This window comes from Passer montanus, unplaced genomic scaffold, assembly GCF_014805655.1.
Source record: "Passer montanus isolate IOZ18808 unplaced genomic scaffold, ASM1480565v1 scaffold10, whole genome shotgun sequence".
NCBI classification, from domain to species: Eukaryota; Metazoa; Chordata; class Aves; order Passeriformes; family Passeridae; genus Passer; species Passer montanus.
Genome location: NW_024356505.1, coordinates 26,105,489 through 26,124,015, shown reverse-complemented (window position 1 = coordinate 26,124,015; position 18,527 = coordinate 26,105,489). Strand labels below are relative to the sequence as shown.

The 18,527-nt window shown below is 35.9% G+C and overlaps 1 protein-coding gene across 6 annotated transcripts in view; it reads right to left on the bottom strand.

Annotated features, from left to right (window-relative positions):
• Positions 1–18,527, bottom strand: part of MLLT10 (MLLT10 histone lysine methyltransferase DOT1L cofactor) — a 121,950-nt gene that overhangs the window by 37,261 nt on the left and 66,162 nt on the right. The gene's annotated exons all lie outside the window — the stretch shown is intronic.

Here is an 18,527-nt window from a genome sequence, read left to right as displayed (position 1 = left end):
ATATGACATACATGTGGTGGATCCATGATCACACAACCTACATATACAGCAAAGACCTGAAGTTTGCTATCAAACTCCGTTACAATTAACCCCAAATCCTTGGCAGCTCAGCGAGCAAAAGATGCTCAGGTAATCTCTTCTGTCTACTCCCTTCCCTATGGTCAAACCCCTGATTGCACAACTATCTATAATCACTCAGAAATGTGTTCAACAACAGGGTGGGGGTGAAGGACCAGACCCGATCCATGTGCTACTGAAATGGTTTGCTGTGTTCAGCCAGTCCCACCTGCTCGAGCGAACAATGGTATTTTACACTTGATTCCATGTCCACTGATGGCCACTCTTGTCAGTAAGAGTGTTCCCACTTTGAATTAATCCAAGATGATACAGGTCTTACACTGCAGCCTCCACTGCAGAAGGGCTCAAACTCACATTTTTCAGAGCCCACCCAATATAAACGTTCTCTCTGAGAGAAAAGGTCTGAACGTGACACAAGGAGACAGATGACATGCTAGACTAGGAAAACAAGGAGAACTGTACTGTTTTTCTAGTTCACTATATCCATCTCTAACAGTGAACAGCCACACAAGGAAAAGCACAAAAAAAGGGCAAGCATGTAGTAATACTTTCCTCAAATGCTCTCCCAGCCTGTAGAAATCTATCATGTATGAATTTTGAGTGTGAGGAATTTGTAATCATTAGGCTTAAATATGCTTCCAGCCCTGCCCCAATGAATATCTTCCAATCCTTTCTGAACAGCTGAAGCTGTTCATAATGTATCTCATGGCAAAGTTACACCTCAGTTAAACTGTGCAGTTTTCTGGGGTGGAAGATGGCCAACACAGGGACAAAACACGTTTCCTTTTTCCTCCAGATGTTCTGACTTCTCACAATAATCTCTGAAATGTTTTATAACTGCCTGTTTACATTGCACAATTAACTCAGCTAAGAATTTCATGCTTGCTCCACCATGAGTCAAAAAGATTTCAAGTACTCTTTTAGAATAGAATACTAAGATAAAGAGCTCTGTGATCATATCTGAGACACATATGCACATTACCACAAAAAAAGACCTGTACTTCAAATGTGCCACAGCACAGAAAGATCTTTGTAGAAGAAAAGGTTAAACAGATAGGTAAGAACAATTGATAAAGCCCTTAACTGTTTAAGGTTTAAAAGTTTAAAATGTTCACTTTTGTAATAGTGAGCCAATACATACAAACCTAAGTTACTTAAATACAGTAAACTAAAAGCAAAGCAGTTTTAGGCTCACTTAATGAGTATTCATTAATAGAAGCGTGACTTGTGATCTACCTTTTCTTAATGATTTCAAAAAAATTTACTGTGTTTGCTTAAGATCTCTGAAAACATAGCAGAGCTTCAAACCATTCTGACAGCAATCTACCTCAGTGCTGGATGGTGAGTCACTGGAAGCACTAGATTCCTCTTCACTGTGAACATAATCCAGTCTTTTATGGGAGGGGGCAGGGGGGAAGATGAGACAGCTTTTGCCCTAATTTCTGAAGACCTAGAAATAGCTATCATTAGCAACAGTTACAGCTTTCAAGTGGTATTCCAGAACCTCATGGTCAGACAGTTACCTTTAAGACTGCAATATCTGACAACCAAACAGTAATCACTCAGTACTTTGAAATGTGCATAACAAAACTACTTCAGGCTTTTTAATTCACCCTTCTCTTGTTCTTAATTTTTATCAATTTAGATGGTTTAGCTGAGCACTAATGCCTCCATGCTTCAATACAGGCAGATGCCTTTTTATCAACACGGAAAAACTCTGCCCAAGTTGGGCTTCATTCAAAAATTTAATTCACACTCAGTACAGATTAGTTTACGTTATCTTGTTTAAAAAATCATACCATAAATACTGAATTTTGCCTGCATTGATGGGAAGACCAAGGCTACAGAACTGAAGTTTCTTTAGAAACATGTCGTCTTCTAAAAACAATCACAGCACTGAGACTGCCACAATGGATGTCTGTTCAGTATTATGACTATCCTCACTGCAACTCAAAACCAGCATAAGATAGAACAACCAATAACGAAGACCTAAAAATAGCAACAGGAGTATGAAATAGGACAGAAGACAGAACAAGCAAGAACTGAAGTTACCACAGAAAGGAAACAAGCAAACATCACAATTTACAGCTATTTCTAACATAAAATAATCAGGTCATGGCTTCCCCTAGTCTTTTTTTAACGTATGCACTAAAACTGCCAAGAGATATGTATGCTCTATATGTGTGTATATGCACATAGAGACAGGTGCATCCCTCTTGCTCCTTTTCAGTGGTAGATTCATAGAGGAAGACACGAGACTGCAAGGTCAAGTCAAAAAAGTTTGACTGTAAGATCCAGAGTATGATTTGGAAGGACAAAGCACATTCACAATGAATAGCAGTGACAACTTTCAATCTCTCAACTGCAAATTTTGTGGTTTTTAGAAAAAGGTTCTGAAAAAAAGCCAAGATATAAGAAGTTGACTATACAACTGCAAAACACAGCACTGAGCACACCATGTCTCTTACTGGCAAAACTGCAGTGTGCCACTGTCTGCCTTGAAGTGTCTTGACTCCTTTCTATTAAAGCAGGCATCTTAATGGAACAGCTTTCATGACTCCATTTTCTAGTCCTCTTCTTTAGGACTAGATTCTTTGAAACCAGTTCAATGTTTTAGCTATTATCTTTCCCCCTTCAGAGTTTGTCAGCACCAAATTTCAACTGACAAGGTTTGGCAAAACTATTAATAATAAACCTCTCTGCTCCAAACTCGTATTTGTTTCCATTCAAACTAAAACTCACAGGTTTTCTTTTTGGTACTTTATTGCTGATGTGCAGCCCGCTTAAACTCAGTGCAATGAAAAAACAAGCTCCTCACACAGGCTCCATAAAAACTCTTACTGACAGTGACACACACAATCCTCAGCATTACCTGACATATAATCTCAAAATGCTGTTTGAGTAAATGATCTTCCTTTATTTAAATATTTATCTCAAGTTTTAATACTTTCTTTTCATCCTATATAAACACACATGACAAGATCTCTTCTTGCTGTTCATATTATCAAAATTTCTACCTACCCTCACTGATTTCACCCAGATACATGCTTCTGTCAAAACAAGAGCCCTACAATACCGGGATGGGGGGAGGGAAGGAAGGAGAGAAAGGCAATCCTCAGGGGAAAAAAGTAACCAACTTAACCTCAGAAGGTATCATAAAACATCACCACCACCCCACAATAAGGTAATTAATAAATCCTGTCCAAACACCATTCTAAAACAAACATGTAGCTACCATTATGCTGTTCCACAACAGTAAGTTATATAAAGCATTACTGTTGTCTGGCAATACATGCCCTTCCAACTATCTGTGCCATTAGTTTGAAAAACAAAATGTGCAATGTGGAAAGAAGTCACAAATGTATTCCATCGATTTCTATTCTGCACCCTCTTGTCAATCTATACCTCTTCAACATTAAACAGCAAAAAGGCTCTGCTTATAAAACAGCAGAAACTCACCAAGTCCAAATTCAGCACACTTTGTCAGATACCCTTCAGGTGTTTTATTTTTGTTCAGAAAAATGGTGAGCTTGCTTTCCTTCATCTCAAAGCTGCTTCAGAGCACTGTATACCTGGGAGAGTGAGAGGGAAACCCTATATCAAAAGGAAAAAAAGCTAAACCTATTTTACTAAAGCAAATCTAGAGAAATTTCAATATTTCTCACCACATGTAGACGATGAAACATACAGTTAATGTAGTATTAAAATTTTTATTATTTGAGAGACCCACTACTCGAGACATCTGTCTGACAGGTGTAATTCATGGCTCTGACCATGTGTGAAAAGCAAAAGTTCTATAAAACCGTAATGACTGCCACCTCAAAATGCAAAAAACTTGACCATGCAAAGTTTCAAACATTTTAATTCTTTTACATTTCAAGTCAATACAATTAGCAATGCATACAGCACTGCTCTTCTAACATACGTGCACAGCAGTAAGAGAACTTCTATATGTGGCTGGGACAAGTGGATTAAAATTTCCAATTTTTTATTAACAGATCACCTGACATGAATTAAATAGCACACTGTGAAATAAACCTGATAATCTTCAAAATTAGCCTCATGAGAGAGTTTTAAATCTTCCAGTAACATGTGAATACATCTATGATTGTTTCCTACAAACTAACAATAGCCTTGAAAAAGTAAACCAACTTCAAATTTAATAAGATATTTAATTTCCACTGGCTATGAGTGAATACAGAAACAGGGGTACAAAGCCAATGCCGAATACTAAAAGGAAACAGCCATTAGATACATTAAAGATTCAATATTGCTCCCTCTGAAACTGATAGCTCTGTTATCAGTGGCACAAATGAGCAGCATCAGGCTGTCAGAACAAAGAATGGACAAAACAAGGCTACCTTCACATGCATTACTTGTAGTAATTTAAGTAGTCAGGAAGAGAAGTGGGAGAATGCCTGAGGTAGACATCACTATAACACACCTATGAATGGAGCACAGAAGAAGGACTAGAAAACACTATTCACAAAATTAAAGAAAAGAATCTCAGAACTGGAATAAAACTGTTATCGTTTTACTTCACACATACAAAAAGATCATAAAAAGAGAACTGAGGAACTATTGACCTATCAGGCTCCTGCAGACAATCTACAAAGTTTTCACTCAAGTACCGAACAATTGACGCACTGCAGACCTGTATTTCACCCAATCCATAGAATATGCAGACCTTCAATCAGGCTTTTCCACAAAAGGCTACCCTTTGTGATAAATGAACCTCTGAAAAAGATTCTAATATAACTTACCATTATGTATGGCATTCATCAACTTCATGAAAGCTTTTGAGTTAGGAGAAAAAGGGCTTCATGTTAAGATCATGTTTAACAGACGCACAAAAGAATGTATGTATAGACAGGAATTTCAGTGAACAATAATATACCTGAATACATCTTTCTTGTATTAGAGCTCTGATCATTTACAGTAGCACAAATTGTGAAATGGATTTATTTCTATCCACTATAATGTTTTACTTATATTTCTTTTATCAGTGTTGGTTAGATATTAAATGTCAGGTATAAGAACATTCCAGCGCATGCCAATTAGCGGTAATCTAAAGCTAGTATTACAGATAAAAATTCAAATTCTTTCCAGTGCAGTGGCAATCAGTCTCCCCAAGAAAAGACTGATTTTAATTTCATTGTCTGCAACAAATTTAGAAACTCAAACGGAAGTTGCCTTGCTAATTTTAATCACGAGGCATCTGTTTTGCTTCACTGATAGATTGAGATGAACTCAAGCAATCAAGTCTAACAGGAAACGGTTGTGTCTCCTGGACTTCAGAGAGCCCAGCTCAAGAACAACTCAGACACACAGAAAGAACGCTCAACTAGTGGTACACCGAAGGAAATGCTGACATGAACTTCCTTTCCTTCATGGGTTGGGGTGTTTAGAGAGTATTGATCTCTGATCCTGAAGTGCCAGAACACACTCACACACGTCCTCTGCCGTGCAGCTGAAGTCTCCAGCGCAGCCACCACAGCACTGGAATGCCCAGCTGCACAGTGGTGGCAGCCATGCAGATGCCAGCCCTCCTCCACTTAACCCACAGCTTATTCCTGCTTAGGATAATGACCTCCTGACTGCAGAATTATTTTAGTTTCAGTTTGCTCGTTCACTCTGTCACACCGCTAGGGAACAAAGCCCTCAGTTTACACATCTGGCTTGGCTTGGTAATGAAATGATTTTATAGGCCACAGTGGGGCGAACACCTCTGTCCTGCTCCCATGGGGGAATGTATACCTGCATCAGCCTCTGAGATCTGACTGCAGTAACTATTTGGGTTCCAATAGGGCAACCACCTTTAATGCTTTATTTTTCTCTTCTTTACTCTTGGCACAACTGGAAGCTACTAAATATTGCTGTCAAAAGCCATTTTTTAACTCTTCCAAAGGCTATTCTGAACATCATAATTTCAAAAAAATGAATGAGCAAAGACATCTTAAACTTTTGTCATTCATACTCAAAGATTACAAAACTAAGAAGCTATTTTAAAACATTTAAAAGCTTTGACTTTTATCTACTGACTAAAATTTAATAACTAGCCAAAGGTACATCAACGGAGATACTTTAAAATTTAGAGTATTTTAATTACAGCATTAATTTTAAAAGTCTGCTCTCTAAAAAACATAAATACTAATATTTGGGGATTTAAATTTTGTGGTACAGAAAAAACACACAATGTACAAAATTATGTATGATTTTTGAAAGAAGTGCATTAATCTGAAATAAATGAAACTGATAATTTTAATTAACCTTCTTAATAGTTTTCAGAGAACTAACAAAATACAAAAATACACTCATAATTTACAGGGAAAAAAATTACTGATATGACTGGAATCAAATTATACTACACAGACAAATTCTTTCTCAGGTGCAGAGGACACAATGCAACTGCAGTCTGCCACTCTTAAGTGCAGAATCATTTCACCCACACCTACTCTCCACAGCCTTTATTTGATTATAATTGTATCCATTCTCTCCAGTTATGCTCAATTTTTTGTGCACAAGAAATAGCAGCCATTTTGATCCATCATTGCTTTCAACACTAAAGAAAGTCCCTTTCAAATTTAAGGAACCATTGGGTAGGTTTGGAAGGAAGCTTGGAGTGGCTGTGGGGTTTTTTTCTTTCCTCTTTATTTTTGGTTTTATTCCAACAAGCTCAGCCCTAGATTGCTGAAGCTATACCTTCTGCTTTTTTTTTCTTTAAAACTATACCAAACAGAAGCCACCACTAATCCAAGTAATCACATACAATGCATTCCCAAACATCACTCAAGAGGTATGAGAAAGTTTCAAACCAGAATAGCCTAGATATGTCACAATGCAAAATTTACTACTCTGAGACAACACTTCATAGATAAATAAGGAAGAGATGCAGCTGAAGAGCTAACAAAACACTAGCTGTTCTAACACAGACCTCATCCAATTACACAAGGAAGGGCCAACACTAGACCAGCCCTGCTTGTGACTGATGGAGCTGATTCTAGACTCCCCCCAAGCCTCTCCACAGAACAGAAGGAGAACTGTTCCCCTACCACCACTCCCTTCCACACTCCATAAATTAGTAGAAGGCAGATGAAAAAAGGTGTTTTATTCTGGAAGGAAAAAAGAGCTACTGTCTTGGTTCCTGTGTAACTGCCTTTATTGGCAGCTACGTCTTTCCTGACTCCTGCACTGAAGTAGCCCCTCCCAGCCACCCAGTTTTCTGCTACAATGTACAGCCAAATTGAAATTCAACATGCTACCGTGTCATGAAAGGTTAGGGACAGTGAATGGTAACTATATATATACATACACACATATGCTGTAATAGCTGGACTTCACTTCTCATTGTTTTTGGGTTTTTTGCCATCTCTGGTGCCTCCCACACTTTCCTCTCAGTCCTGGATAAATCTTTCTTCATCCAATCCTACAGCAGCTGCTATTGTTTGGTTTATGTAGAACCTTACAATTATTCCTCCTTAAAATCAATTCTGCTCAGAAAAAAACTTTAGTGCTTCCAGCTCATTCATTTTAATTTCTGAAATGACTCAGGATTAATACCTACATCCAAGCCACTGTGCTCTGGCTGTTCATTACTTGTTTTTAAGGGAACTGGTTGTGCACAAAAAACCTTAAGTTCCATTCTAAGCTTACCATTAGTCCACAACAGAAAAAAAGACTAGCGACTTCATCCTTAGGACGGATGTTATGTGCTGTAACCAAGCCCTAAATCCATCAGATTAGGCATTTGTCCATGACAGTTATTATGCTTTAAGAAAACAAAAAGTGAAAAAACCCAAACAAAACAAATTCCAACAATTTGCATGAGCCATTCTTATGTGAAAGCTAACTATATTAACAGCTTATGAGCCACTTTTTCGTTTGGAGGAATGAAGGGTGTGTTTGGTGTTTGGATTTTTGTTTGTTTGCTGGGGGAGGTTCTGTTGACTTTTTTAAATTTACTTGGAATCTCTACTCATTCTTACCTCACAGATGTTCAAAACAAATAAACAATGGGAAACAGGAATAAAACCAAGTCAAGTACATAGGATCTAACAGGATTACTCATGCAGAAGTCCCAGTTGCATGTTCGTATTCTTCAGTTCCATTAACAGCTTCCATAAATCTCTTCTCAACTCAGATTTCTAGAGCTATACTGGTCCAAAGAACATAAATGCTCACTCTTTTTTTTTTATTAACAAAATTTTCCATTTTTTCCTGCTACTTAGGTTAGTGAGGACCCTTTTCTGAACCTTCTACCACTGCATGTAATTCTCTCTCACAAAAACATATGCAGCAAGCTAGATCACTGTCAAAGTGAACAGTTTTCTTCCCGTTATACTTACGGCCTTCTCACATACCTACCAAATCTGACACTGAAAGATGCACACTTCTATTTAAAAGCTGAGTAAAAAGTATAAAAAGAGCAATATGAAGCAATGAGTTTGCATCTAAACTAGGTGTTAAATCCCAGTTTGGTTCCAATGGACAAAAAATGGCTTTACATTCAGGACTGGATAAGAAGTAGCTTTTCTAACAATAGAAAATAGTTTATTTCACTTACTATTTCCTGCATCACCACCACAAAAGCTCTTGCAAGAACTGTCCTGCTAAGAATTTTAACGGCACACTTTTTGTATATGGCATACCTGTAGATCAATTTCCTACAACAGCTTTTCATGTATTCTAATACATGAATTCTAATATTCTTCAAAGAGAGTTTTATTTGAGTAACCCTCTTGAAATACGTTGTTGCCCTACTGCTGCCAATTTTCTGCATTTTAATCATAGTGGGGAGATTGATCAAAAAATGAGCTCCCATTGAGATGGCTCTCCATGCAGATTGTGCAGGTAATGTTTGTACAGTACCAGGAACACCACAGCAGTGCAAAGGCACTGGGACACACTGTCACTCACTGTCCAGAAGGACACTCTTGATGCACATGGAGCCACCAGGTGCCCAGCTGGCTGCACATCCTGCACTACAGGGCCAGAATTGTGGGGCTGCATGTGCTGCAGCACTGTGCCAAGTGACATGCTACAGTACCACAGGCGACCTTCAGAAAGCTGCTGTGCTTAGTCTGTCATACCCATATAACCTGCTTAAGGAAGAAAAATAAATTACTTACATATAAGGTAGCATAGGGACTTGATAATCACTTAGCCCTATTATATTTGTTTTAAAAAGCAGTATAGCTCCTATATGAATGTGAGTGTCATCCTGTATCAGTGTCACATGAATCTCTCCATTCTAAGTCTTAATGGATTTGTCCCTGAGCAACATCTTGTATTGAAAACCTCAATTATTTTAAGGTAACTAGTCTTTTTTTATGCCACTGTATTATGTTAGCATTTCTATTTTTTTAATTTTCTTTTTGAAACTTTACAAGGGAGTTGCAGAAATTATTATGATAATCAACAACAGCTCTAGACATTACAGCTTTTTCCCAGATATAATCCTGAGACAACCTTCACAGTTTAACTTCTGGTACAGCAGCCCTTCACATCAAATAAAAGGAAAATTTACATGCTAAGTACACTTCCTTCTGATTTTAAAAACCTGACTGTAGTGTTGTCACCTCTGACTGACAACAACAACAAAAAAAATTCTACCATATGAATTGGACGATCTTCAGAAGGACAAAAATGCTTCAAGAACTACCAACACATACACATCACTTACTTTTCATCTATATTTGATTTCTGAAAGACTTGAAAGTCTGTAAGATCTGAAAAGTACAATTTTCAAGGAAGAGTAAAAAACCCTACTGCTGCTTTTACAGTCAAACCTCTTCTCTACCCTCCCCCACACACACTTTTTTATGTTCCCATGTCACCTTTAACAGATTTTATGGAGTTAAAAGACTGATTGCTATCTCACATTTGACTTACAAAGAATGCCATACTCTAGTAATTGACTGCAGATGTTGAAAAATGTTCACACTCAAGAAGATGAATATTTTCATTTTAGAATATATATACATATATACACACAAAAAATTCTTAATTTGATACCATTTTGAAAGTCCTTTTACTAAGTTAAGCCATTTTAAAGGAGGTTCTGGGAACTAAACAGTTACAAGTAAGCAAACACTTGTATCTCAGTTTATTTTCCAAGGAGCAATAGAATTAAGGAATATATCCTTGATCTTTAGAAAAGGGATACACCTCTAAAGCAAATATCAAGTTTTGCAACAAAGACATCTGACAGGATAGAAATCTTAATTGCTTCACAGTGTCTCCTTATTCCCCTACTCTATTTAAAATTATAATTCTTCATTTTATAATAAGAGTTAAAGAACTAACAAAATCTGAGCACAAAACTGGAAGTTTCAGTACATTTTCTCTTTCTGCCCTTATTTTTTAAATGTAATAATGATAATACCACATACTTAAACTCCTTGTATCTGCAAAGACCATCAGCCACTGGAAAAGCAGGCAATTTATTTTCTTCACTATGCAAACAACAATAATAGCAAAGCTGTCAGCCAGATCTCATTCATGCAGCATAGTTTATGCAGATTACCCAAGCCTACAGTAAGTTAGTTTTTATCAGGAGTTCAAACCTAACACCAAATATATACAAGGCACTTTGTAGGCTTATGAGTCAAATAAAATATAAAAGCAAGCAGTTTACAAAAAGGTCATGAACTTCTCTGAAAACCTTCCCTTACCAAACAAAACAGATTTATAGCTAAATTTGGAAAGTTGTAAGTACAGAAATTTAAGTAGCCTTTAAGCTCTTCCCAGTCTATTTTCTTCTCTGCCAGTACAGATACAACTAATAAACAGTCAGTGTAATCATAAAGATACTTATTATGTTTCAAAAATTCTGTATGTAGATGCCAGTTTCACAAATAATTCTGTATGGACAAAAATCTAGTCCTGCAGAATTTATTCTATTTGTTATTAAATTTATATTTGGGTAGAAGACTCACAAAGCTTGAATAAAAAGAGTATTTCAAATAGTTTAGAAATAATTACATCTTTTTGCTAAGCTGTTTAAAACTATGCCTTTCTCCCAAAATTAGTAACTACCAAAATTTTCTTTATTTTATTATTAAATGAAAGACCTAAAAGGGAAGTCAAGAAAACAAACATTTCCTTTCCCATATTGATTTTTTTGCTTTGCTGTGGTTTTTTTTAGCATCTGAAATGTATTATAAGTTCATAATTTAGACATACTATTTGCGGTTGACTGTCACAGTATAATAAAATAAATAAATAAATACATCTTTAGACATTTAAATAGAAGCTAATGCCCAGACTCACCATAATCTGGGAATCTAGTTTGAAGATATAACATTCAAAATTTCCATTTTAACCCAACAGACACGTTCTCACACAACAATTAACTAGTCACGTAATTTCCACAGCTGCCAAGATATTCTCTGAAATTAGCAGGCCTTAGCAGCTTGACATGGAAGCTCTACCCTAGTTACTAGAGCTTCCCTTCCCTGGGCCATTATTTTTTCACTTCAGAAAAACCCTCCCATCTGTTTTCACTCAAAACCAAAAACTACAATTTTTTTGAGAAAGGAAAACTTTGCCTTGTTTTAAATCAAGTTTTGTTTCAAAGCCATGTTCCAAGAGCTTCTGGTCTTGCAGCATTCAGAGGGGTGGCTGATTTGCATCTCATGCACAAAACACTGCTTCCATGGCAAGTCAGGCAGCTCAGAGACTTCAAGAGTGGAACAGGCTGAACATTTCTTGTTTTCAGAATCCCATCCAATTAAGCACTATACGGTACTTTTCTATTAACTTAAAAAAAAAAAAATCAACAAACACCAAAAAACCAACCAACAAACCAGAAAACTGCAATTGCCAGTACCCAATTATCAAAAAAATCTTGACCAGAAAGAGTACTTTCTTTTACATAATAATTATGATCATGCATCTAAACATTTTTGTAAATTGAAATATTTTCAAATTTAAGATATTCCAGTCTAGCAAAGAGTTGCAGACTCTTTGGAAAGAATGTTTTAAAAATATTAATCATTGTATGCCTCTTCTCAACTTTCATATTCATAGTCATGTTTTAGGAGGAATATATATTTATTATATTTAGGAGGAAAATATATTTATTATATAAATAAATACAGTACTTTGCTACCTGCAAAGGTAATGCAGTAATTTCAATTAATTTTTCTATCCCTTCTTGAAATGATGTGATGATAATAGCCTTTTTTCCCCTAAAGTATAATAATATTCAGTTCTCCATCATTATTCAGAAGTTTTTCAGAACTGTTTTTAAAACACATTTCTGTTAGAAGGTTCATTGTTCAGTACGTTTTTCCACAGCCTTCTTAATCAAAGAAATCTTATTCCTTACATCCAAGCACATCTTTTACAACATACATTTTTAGAAACCAGCCTGAACCCTCAGAGTGAGCAGCAAAGATGACCTAACTTCTCAATTTCTGATAAAAGCATAGAACATACTGTGCTGGGAACTAACTCTACCAGACCTGTCCTGCCTGAAAATTTACTACTAACTACTGTATTTTGAAATGCATTATTTGCCCAGTTACAAACTATTTGATATGCTAAACTGATGCACCATGCTACATTTTCTTTTAAAAATCAAAGACAAAATACAGCACAGAATTAGCTTCATAGGTAAGGACCAAACAAGAATCTTTGCAAGCACATTGACTTCTTAGCTCTAGAACTTCCTGCACCTGCAAATCAAATAAATATACTAACCTGTATCTTCTAGAAAATACATTTTTAGAACTGAGATTTGTTCAACTATTACCTTCTCTTAATTGATGATGTTTTACTTCTTTGTTAAAGATCATTGTACCAGCTTTCAGGTCCTCATATGATATCCATGTCTGATAAACTCACTCCTTAGCTATTCTCCCATAACGTGCTTTTTCCAGTCACTGAATCCTTCTCGTAGCTCTTTTCTTTACACAGAGCAAATCGCAGAATCATCCACAGTATTCAAAGACCAGACACACTTCTGAATGCAGAGCTGCCTTTCTCATTAGCTTGCTGTTTATGCATTAAAACATTTTTTAAACACAGCTCAGCACTGCAAACTCAGACACAACTGATTAATCACCTTTATCCTCTCTCTCTGCAGTCCTTCTTTCCCCAGAAGGCCATCCTTATCCTGCAAGTATACATCCATCTTTCTAAGATAATCTTCTACTTTAGCTCTACCAACATAACTCTTAGTTTGTACTGCTGACCAAGAGATTCATTTTACCCTGTCCTCATAACCAGACTTTTTCAAAAATTGCAGCATTTTCCAATAGATTTCACAGACTATTCTGAATTGGAATGGACCCACAAAGATTGCTGAATCCAACCCTTCGGTGACTTGAGGATCAAAGGTGCGACTTTGGTCTTAAGAGCACCATGCTCTGACCAACTGAGCATAAGGGGAAATAACAAAATGAAGTAAACATTGGTTTAATAATTCTATGAACAAAATAAAATTGAAATCTACCTATTAATTACAGTTAATGGAAGGATTTGCTGACTTCCTAGCATTACAAGTCTTTACTTAAAATGTCATGCTGTATCAATTGAGATGTCAACTTACTATGCCACTCCTCTATTAAAAAATTAGGAAATAAAATCAGTCCAGTAAGTTATTTTCCATAATTCTCAATATCCACCACTAATCATTACACCTTTGTATATCTTAAAATCTTCCTTTATTCTGTCAGACACATCCTAATTGCATAAGATTAATTACTTGTCAATTTCTCTTGTAACTTCACGAGTTTTAAAGACTTATTGAAATTTAACACTGACAGTCTAAAAGCATGGAAGTACGAGGTACTCCTCATCAGGAAACGTCAATACTTCTGCCTGTAGCTGCTGATAACAATTGTTTTACTTCAGAACTTCGATGCATTTCATGATAATCCCCCTTTTCATAAGCAACTTCCTCATGTGATTTCCTCTCTGTTACCTGATGAACATCTCCATGTTTTATACACCAATAATCAACAATTTTAACATTTTCATCTTGCACACCATTCACCAATCTCAACACCACTTCTGTTCAGCCTCAAATATGAAGAATGAATTTCTCTGTGCATTGATTAAGCTTTGTATGCTTTCTATACCATTTGCTTAGTCCTTAAATGCCATTAGTATCTATTAGTATCAATTTCTTCTTTATATTCTATCCCCTCTGAATACAAACTGGCTTTTTAACACAGCAAGACTTCTGCTTTGGTGCACTTTGCAGATAAACGTAATAGCACAATCTGTTTCAGAATAATTTTTCCTCAACTCTTTCTCCCAGCAGATTCAGCTACTAAGTCAAACTTCAAACACAGAGTCATGAAGATTTAACGTAAGTACTGAGGGACTTTGTATCTCAATGAGAATAATTTCAAGTTCCTCTTCTACTGTGAAGCTTATATAACATAAGGGGTTCCCTTATGTCGTGAGTGCAACAATGAGCTTAACAGTACGATGATCTTGCACAGCATAAGGTGTGTAACATTGACAAAGGTTTCAGCACTGCTTGAATCAGATGGGAAAGGAGAAAAAGAATACATGGAACTAAACTGAAGCATTTAGCAAACTCGTATATAAAGCTGAAACTTAACTGTGTAAGAGAAGAGCTTACATGTGCCAAAAACATTAACACTTTCAGAATTTGAAATACTGCTTAAATAAAGTAGAATACTGGGTTTGGATGAGTCTTTCATTCCAAAAAGTGTCTAGTGTTACCAACCAGAGCATACTGAAGACTGGCTAAGGGCAGAATATACACGGTGCAGAGATAAAAATGAAGAAAGACAAATTCTAAGTTCACCTCAGTCAGAACAAAGGAATTCCAGAAGATCGTCACAGTGAGAGTGCTATGGGCTAAACAATGGACTAACCATTTTGTGGCCCAATTGGTAATTTAATCTTTTCCAATCTTCTTAAAGGGAAAAAAAAAAAAAAAGGCTTTTTTAGGGTTTACAGTATATGTAACAGCATAAAATCAATTTTATAAAAATTTAAATATTGAAGCAAATAATCCCCTGAAGGCCTTAGCTACTGAAGCTGATCCTATACAATTTGCTGTACATTTGAAATCAAGAGCAGGAAAGACAGAGAAGTGCCTGAAGCACTGTAAGAATTCCAGCAGCAAGTATCCACACTCAACTTGGAAGACAACTGCACAAGAACTTTATCTACCATGAAACAGAAATTTCACATAACTTCTGATACTTGATTCTTTCCATTTTTCATTGCTACATTATTCCACAAAAGTCAGATGGTACTGTACCTCACATAAAATGTTATTTTTCCTGTTGCTGAGGGACACAAGCTCTCAATGCTTTACAATACTAGACTAGAAATCTTTAAATATTATTCCCTAGAAGGATGCTGAGAATGAACTTCATCCTGAGAATACAGCTTGGACAGCTTTGGCTTGGAAAGTTAGATAACTCTGTAAAATAGCTGAGTTCAGGTGAAATCAACACACACTTTCCCCTGTTAAAAGATTCAGATCCTGAAATCACTCAAAGACCAACCCTATAGCTTTATGTAACTCCTCCAATAACTTAGGCCTTTTTAGACAATAAACTTAAAATTCTTATGAATTCTCAAAAAAAAGAGAAGTATGGTTTGTAAATGAGCTGATATCTAAAGAGCTTTGGTGGGGATGTTTTAAAGAGGGTACTAGTAAAATGTTAATTTAGTGCAAAAATTCCATAGCACCCTACCAATTTAAATTTTATTTCATTTTTTAACCTTTTTTTTTCTTTGAATACAGTGTTAAAGTAATGCACAAAATGCTTTCTGTCAGGTTATAAATATATTTCAGAAAAAATAACAGCATAAAGATTGAAGATAGAATTAAGTTTAACCTGGAACACATCAGATCTTTTGCATGGCAAACACAACCTGAGTGTTTGTGTGATAACAGCTTCAAATAACACGTCCTTATACTGTACCCATATTCAAGGTACATTTCTGTTATTAAGCAGGAAAAGAGAAGCACTTTGGACTGGATAAGTCTGGAAATGACAAATATTTCTACAAAATAAGCTGAATATACTTACTCTGAATAAAACTTTTTGGAAAGACATCAAATTTTGTATAAATAGCACATGATGAATCTGTGTTACCTTTTAAAATAAGCTTCCCTTCACACTTCATCTCATTTAAACATTAATTATGAACACAATTGTGACACATCTGTGAAGTCATGTTTTTCATCATTTTTATGGATCTCAACAAGTACTCTTCAAAAAACTGAAAGAGAATAGCTTCAGATAGCTGCTGTTAGGAAGACTATTTTTAAAAAAGAGGAGAAGATTCCTGCAAAAGTGCCTCAGAAGTTTTGTTTAGTATGGTCTAGCTCATTCCTGATTCGGCTTCTCTGAGGTATCAAGGTAATTCCAAGTAAGAGGCAATAAAAACTTTTTGACTTGAGTACTCTGAGTTTTCACTCACTACATTTACACACACAAAACCTTATCTGGGGCCTTGGATCAAATAATTTAGATTAATTTGTCGGATATTGTTACTCAACAATGTAGTGGGCACATTGAAAAAAGAATCATTAGCATATTACTCCTGAGAAAATACATGTTTCTGATAATACTGGTAATACTTATATGTCCTTCTTCATTGCAACACAAAAAATTGTTGTAAATTGGGTTGTTGAGTTGCTAAACCAAAAAATGCTTATGATGAAGCAAGGAGAGCAGCACTACAACTGTAAGAAAAACAGGAGATGAGGGAGAAGAGCACATTACAAAAAGAAGCTGTGATTCAAGCAGAAGTTTCTGGACAAATTTAGAGCTTGTGCTCAAAGACATGCCATTTGTTTTTTTATCTCTGGGTTTTCTTGGTTCTGTTAGGGTGATTTTGTTTATGAATTTTGTTTGTTCACTTATTCATATTTACGTTCTTTGGCGTCCTCAGAAAATATCACTGTTTTAGAGGATAGGTCTAATGCTGGTCACCAAGAATCTAAGTATACTTAACAGATGTGAAACTGTATGTTGAACGTCGTGGTAAAAGTAATAAACCAGACATGGTATTTCCATCCATGTATTTATTTACCAAGAGTTTAAGAGTTTACTGGCATTTTCTAGATAGAAGAGATATAATCAAGAGGACAAAGGAAGCAAGAATGGACCTGGACAGGGAAAGGCCTGTTCAAGGAGCTGACAAGAGCAGAATATTTTACAATAAATATAAGAGGGGAAACATGGGTCATTCAATCCAAAACCTCGTACTTCTATCTCCTACCCCAACCACAACAATACATAATCCACCTCAAACAGATTATAAAGGAATAAGAAAGCTCATAATATAACCATCAGAACACTGATATAAATCTGTTAGATTCTCAGTGTTCATAACAGGTAAGAGGTAAACATGTATTTTAAAGAGAAAGATAAACAGTGAACTATGTAGTTTTGTCATATACCATTTCTCTCCATTGATTTTAATGTAAGAGAAGTATTTTTAATATAGCTGCTACTGCTATTGTCATTATTATGCATAATAAAAATGATCATTTGCCTGTATCTAACTGCTTTAAAACAATGTGGCTTTGACATCAAGTTTTTAAGTTCCTGCCTTGTTCTGAAAAAAAACACCAGGATTTTTTCCCTTTAACTATGTATATTTTAAAAATATCTCTTTCTTACAGAACAAAAGTATACAATACAAATAGCATAAAACCCTCTCCAGAAGCAAGTATTCAAGCTCCATTTCTCTCTTCCCCCAAATCAGAAAATTTAAGAAAAAAAAGGAGGAAAAAAAAAAGAATTTTAAAAAAAAAATTGAAGTTTCAAAAGTGAGGTAATTTGTTATTTTTTACATCACAAAAGCTTTGAAAGAAACTTCAGAGCAACAAAGACTTTGGTAGATAAGAGTATCCTGCCAGGCCATTCCACACACAGGTTTACTGGAAACAGAAAGCCTCCAAAGCCCCAGATGCGCATAACATTTAGAACAGAGGAAGAACAAACCAGCCAATTTCAATTGCTAAATAGCACACGAGAATATGAAAATGTCATCCAGCTGCACAGGAGTCCAGACTCAGAATATAATTTTACATGTTTAAACTGGTCATTCTCCATGTAGACATTTTGATTTTCAGTTAAGCTGAATTGGGAAAATGGAACTGAGGGACGCATTCAGCAAAGCTGACATACCTGAGTATCAATTTTGTTTTCTCTGTGTAACAGAACACACAGACAATGAAGTCCATACTACCACTTTTTTTTTTTTTAAGCTATATCTGTCACACATAATTTTCAAAGAACCTATTTACATGCAACTTTTCCCCCTACAGCTTCAACACCTGCTTTTATATAGCCTCTAGGTCAATACACAGGTCCATCTACTACAGCCACCTACAGCACAGTGGCACCTCTACATGGAACCAAACTTACTTTTCCAACAATCCTTTTTCCCCCAGTGTGATTTTCACGATACTTTAAATGATACTATGTTCCTGA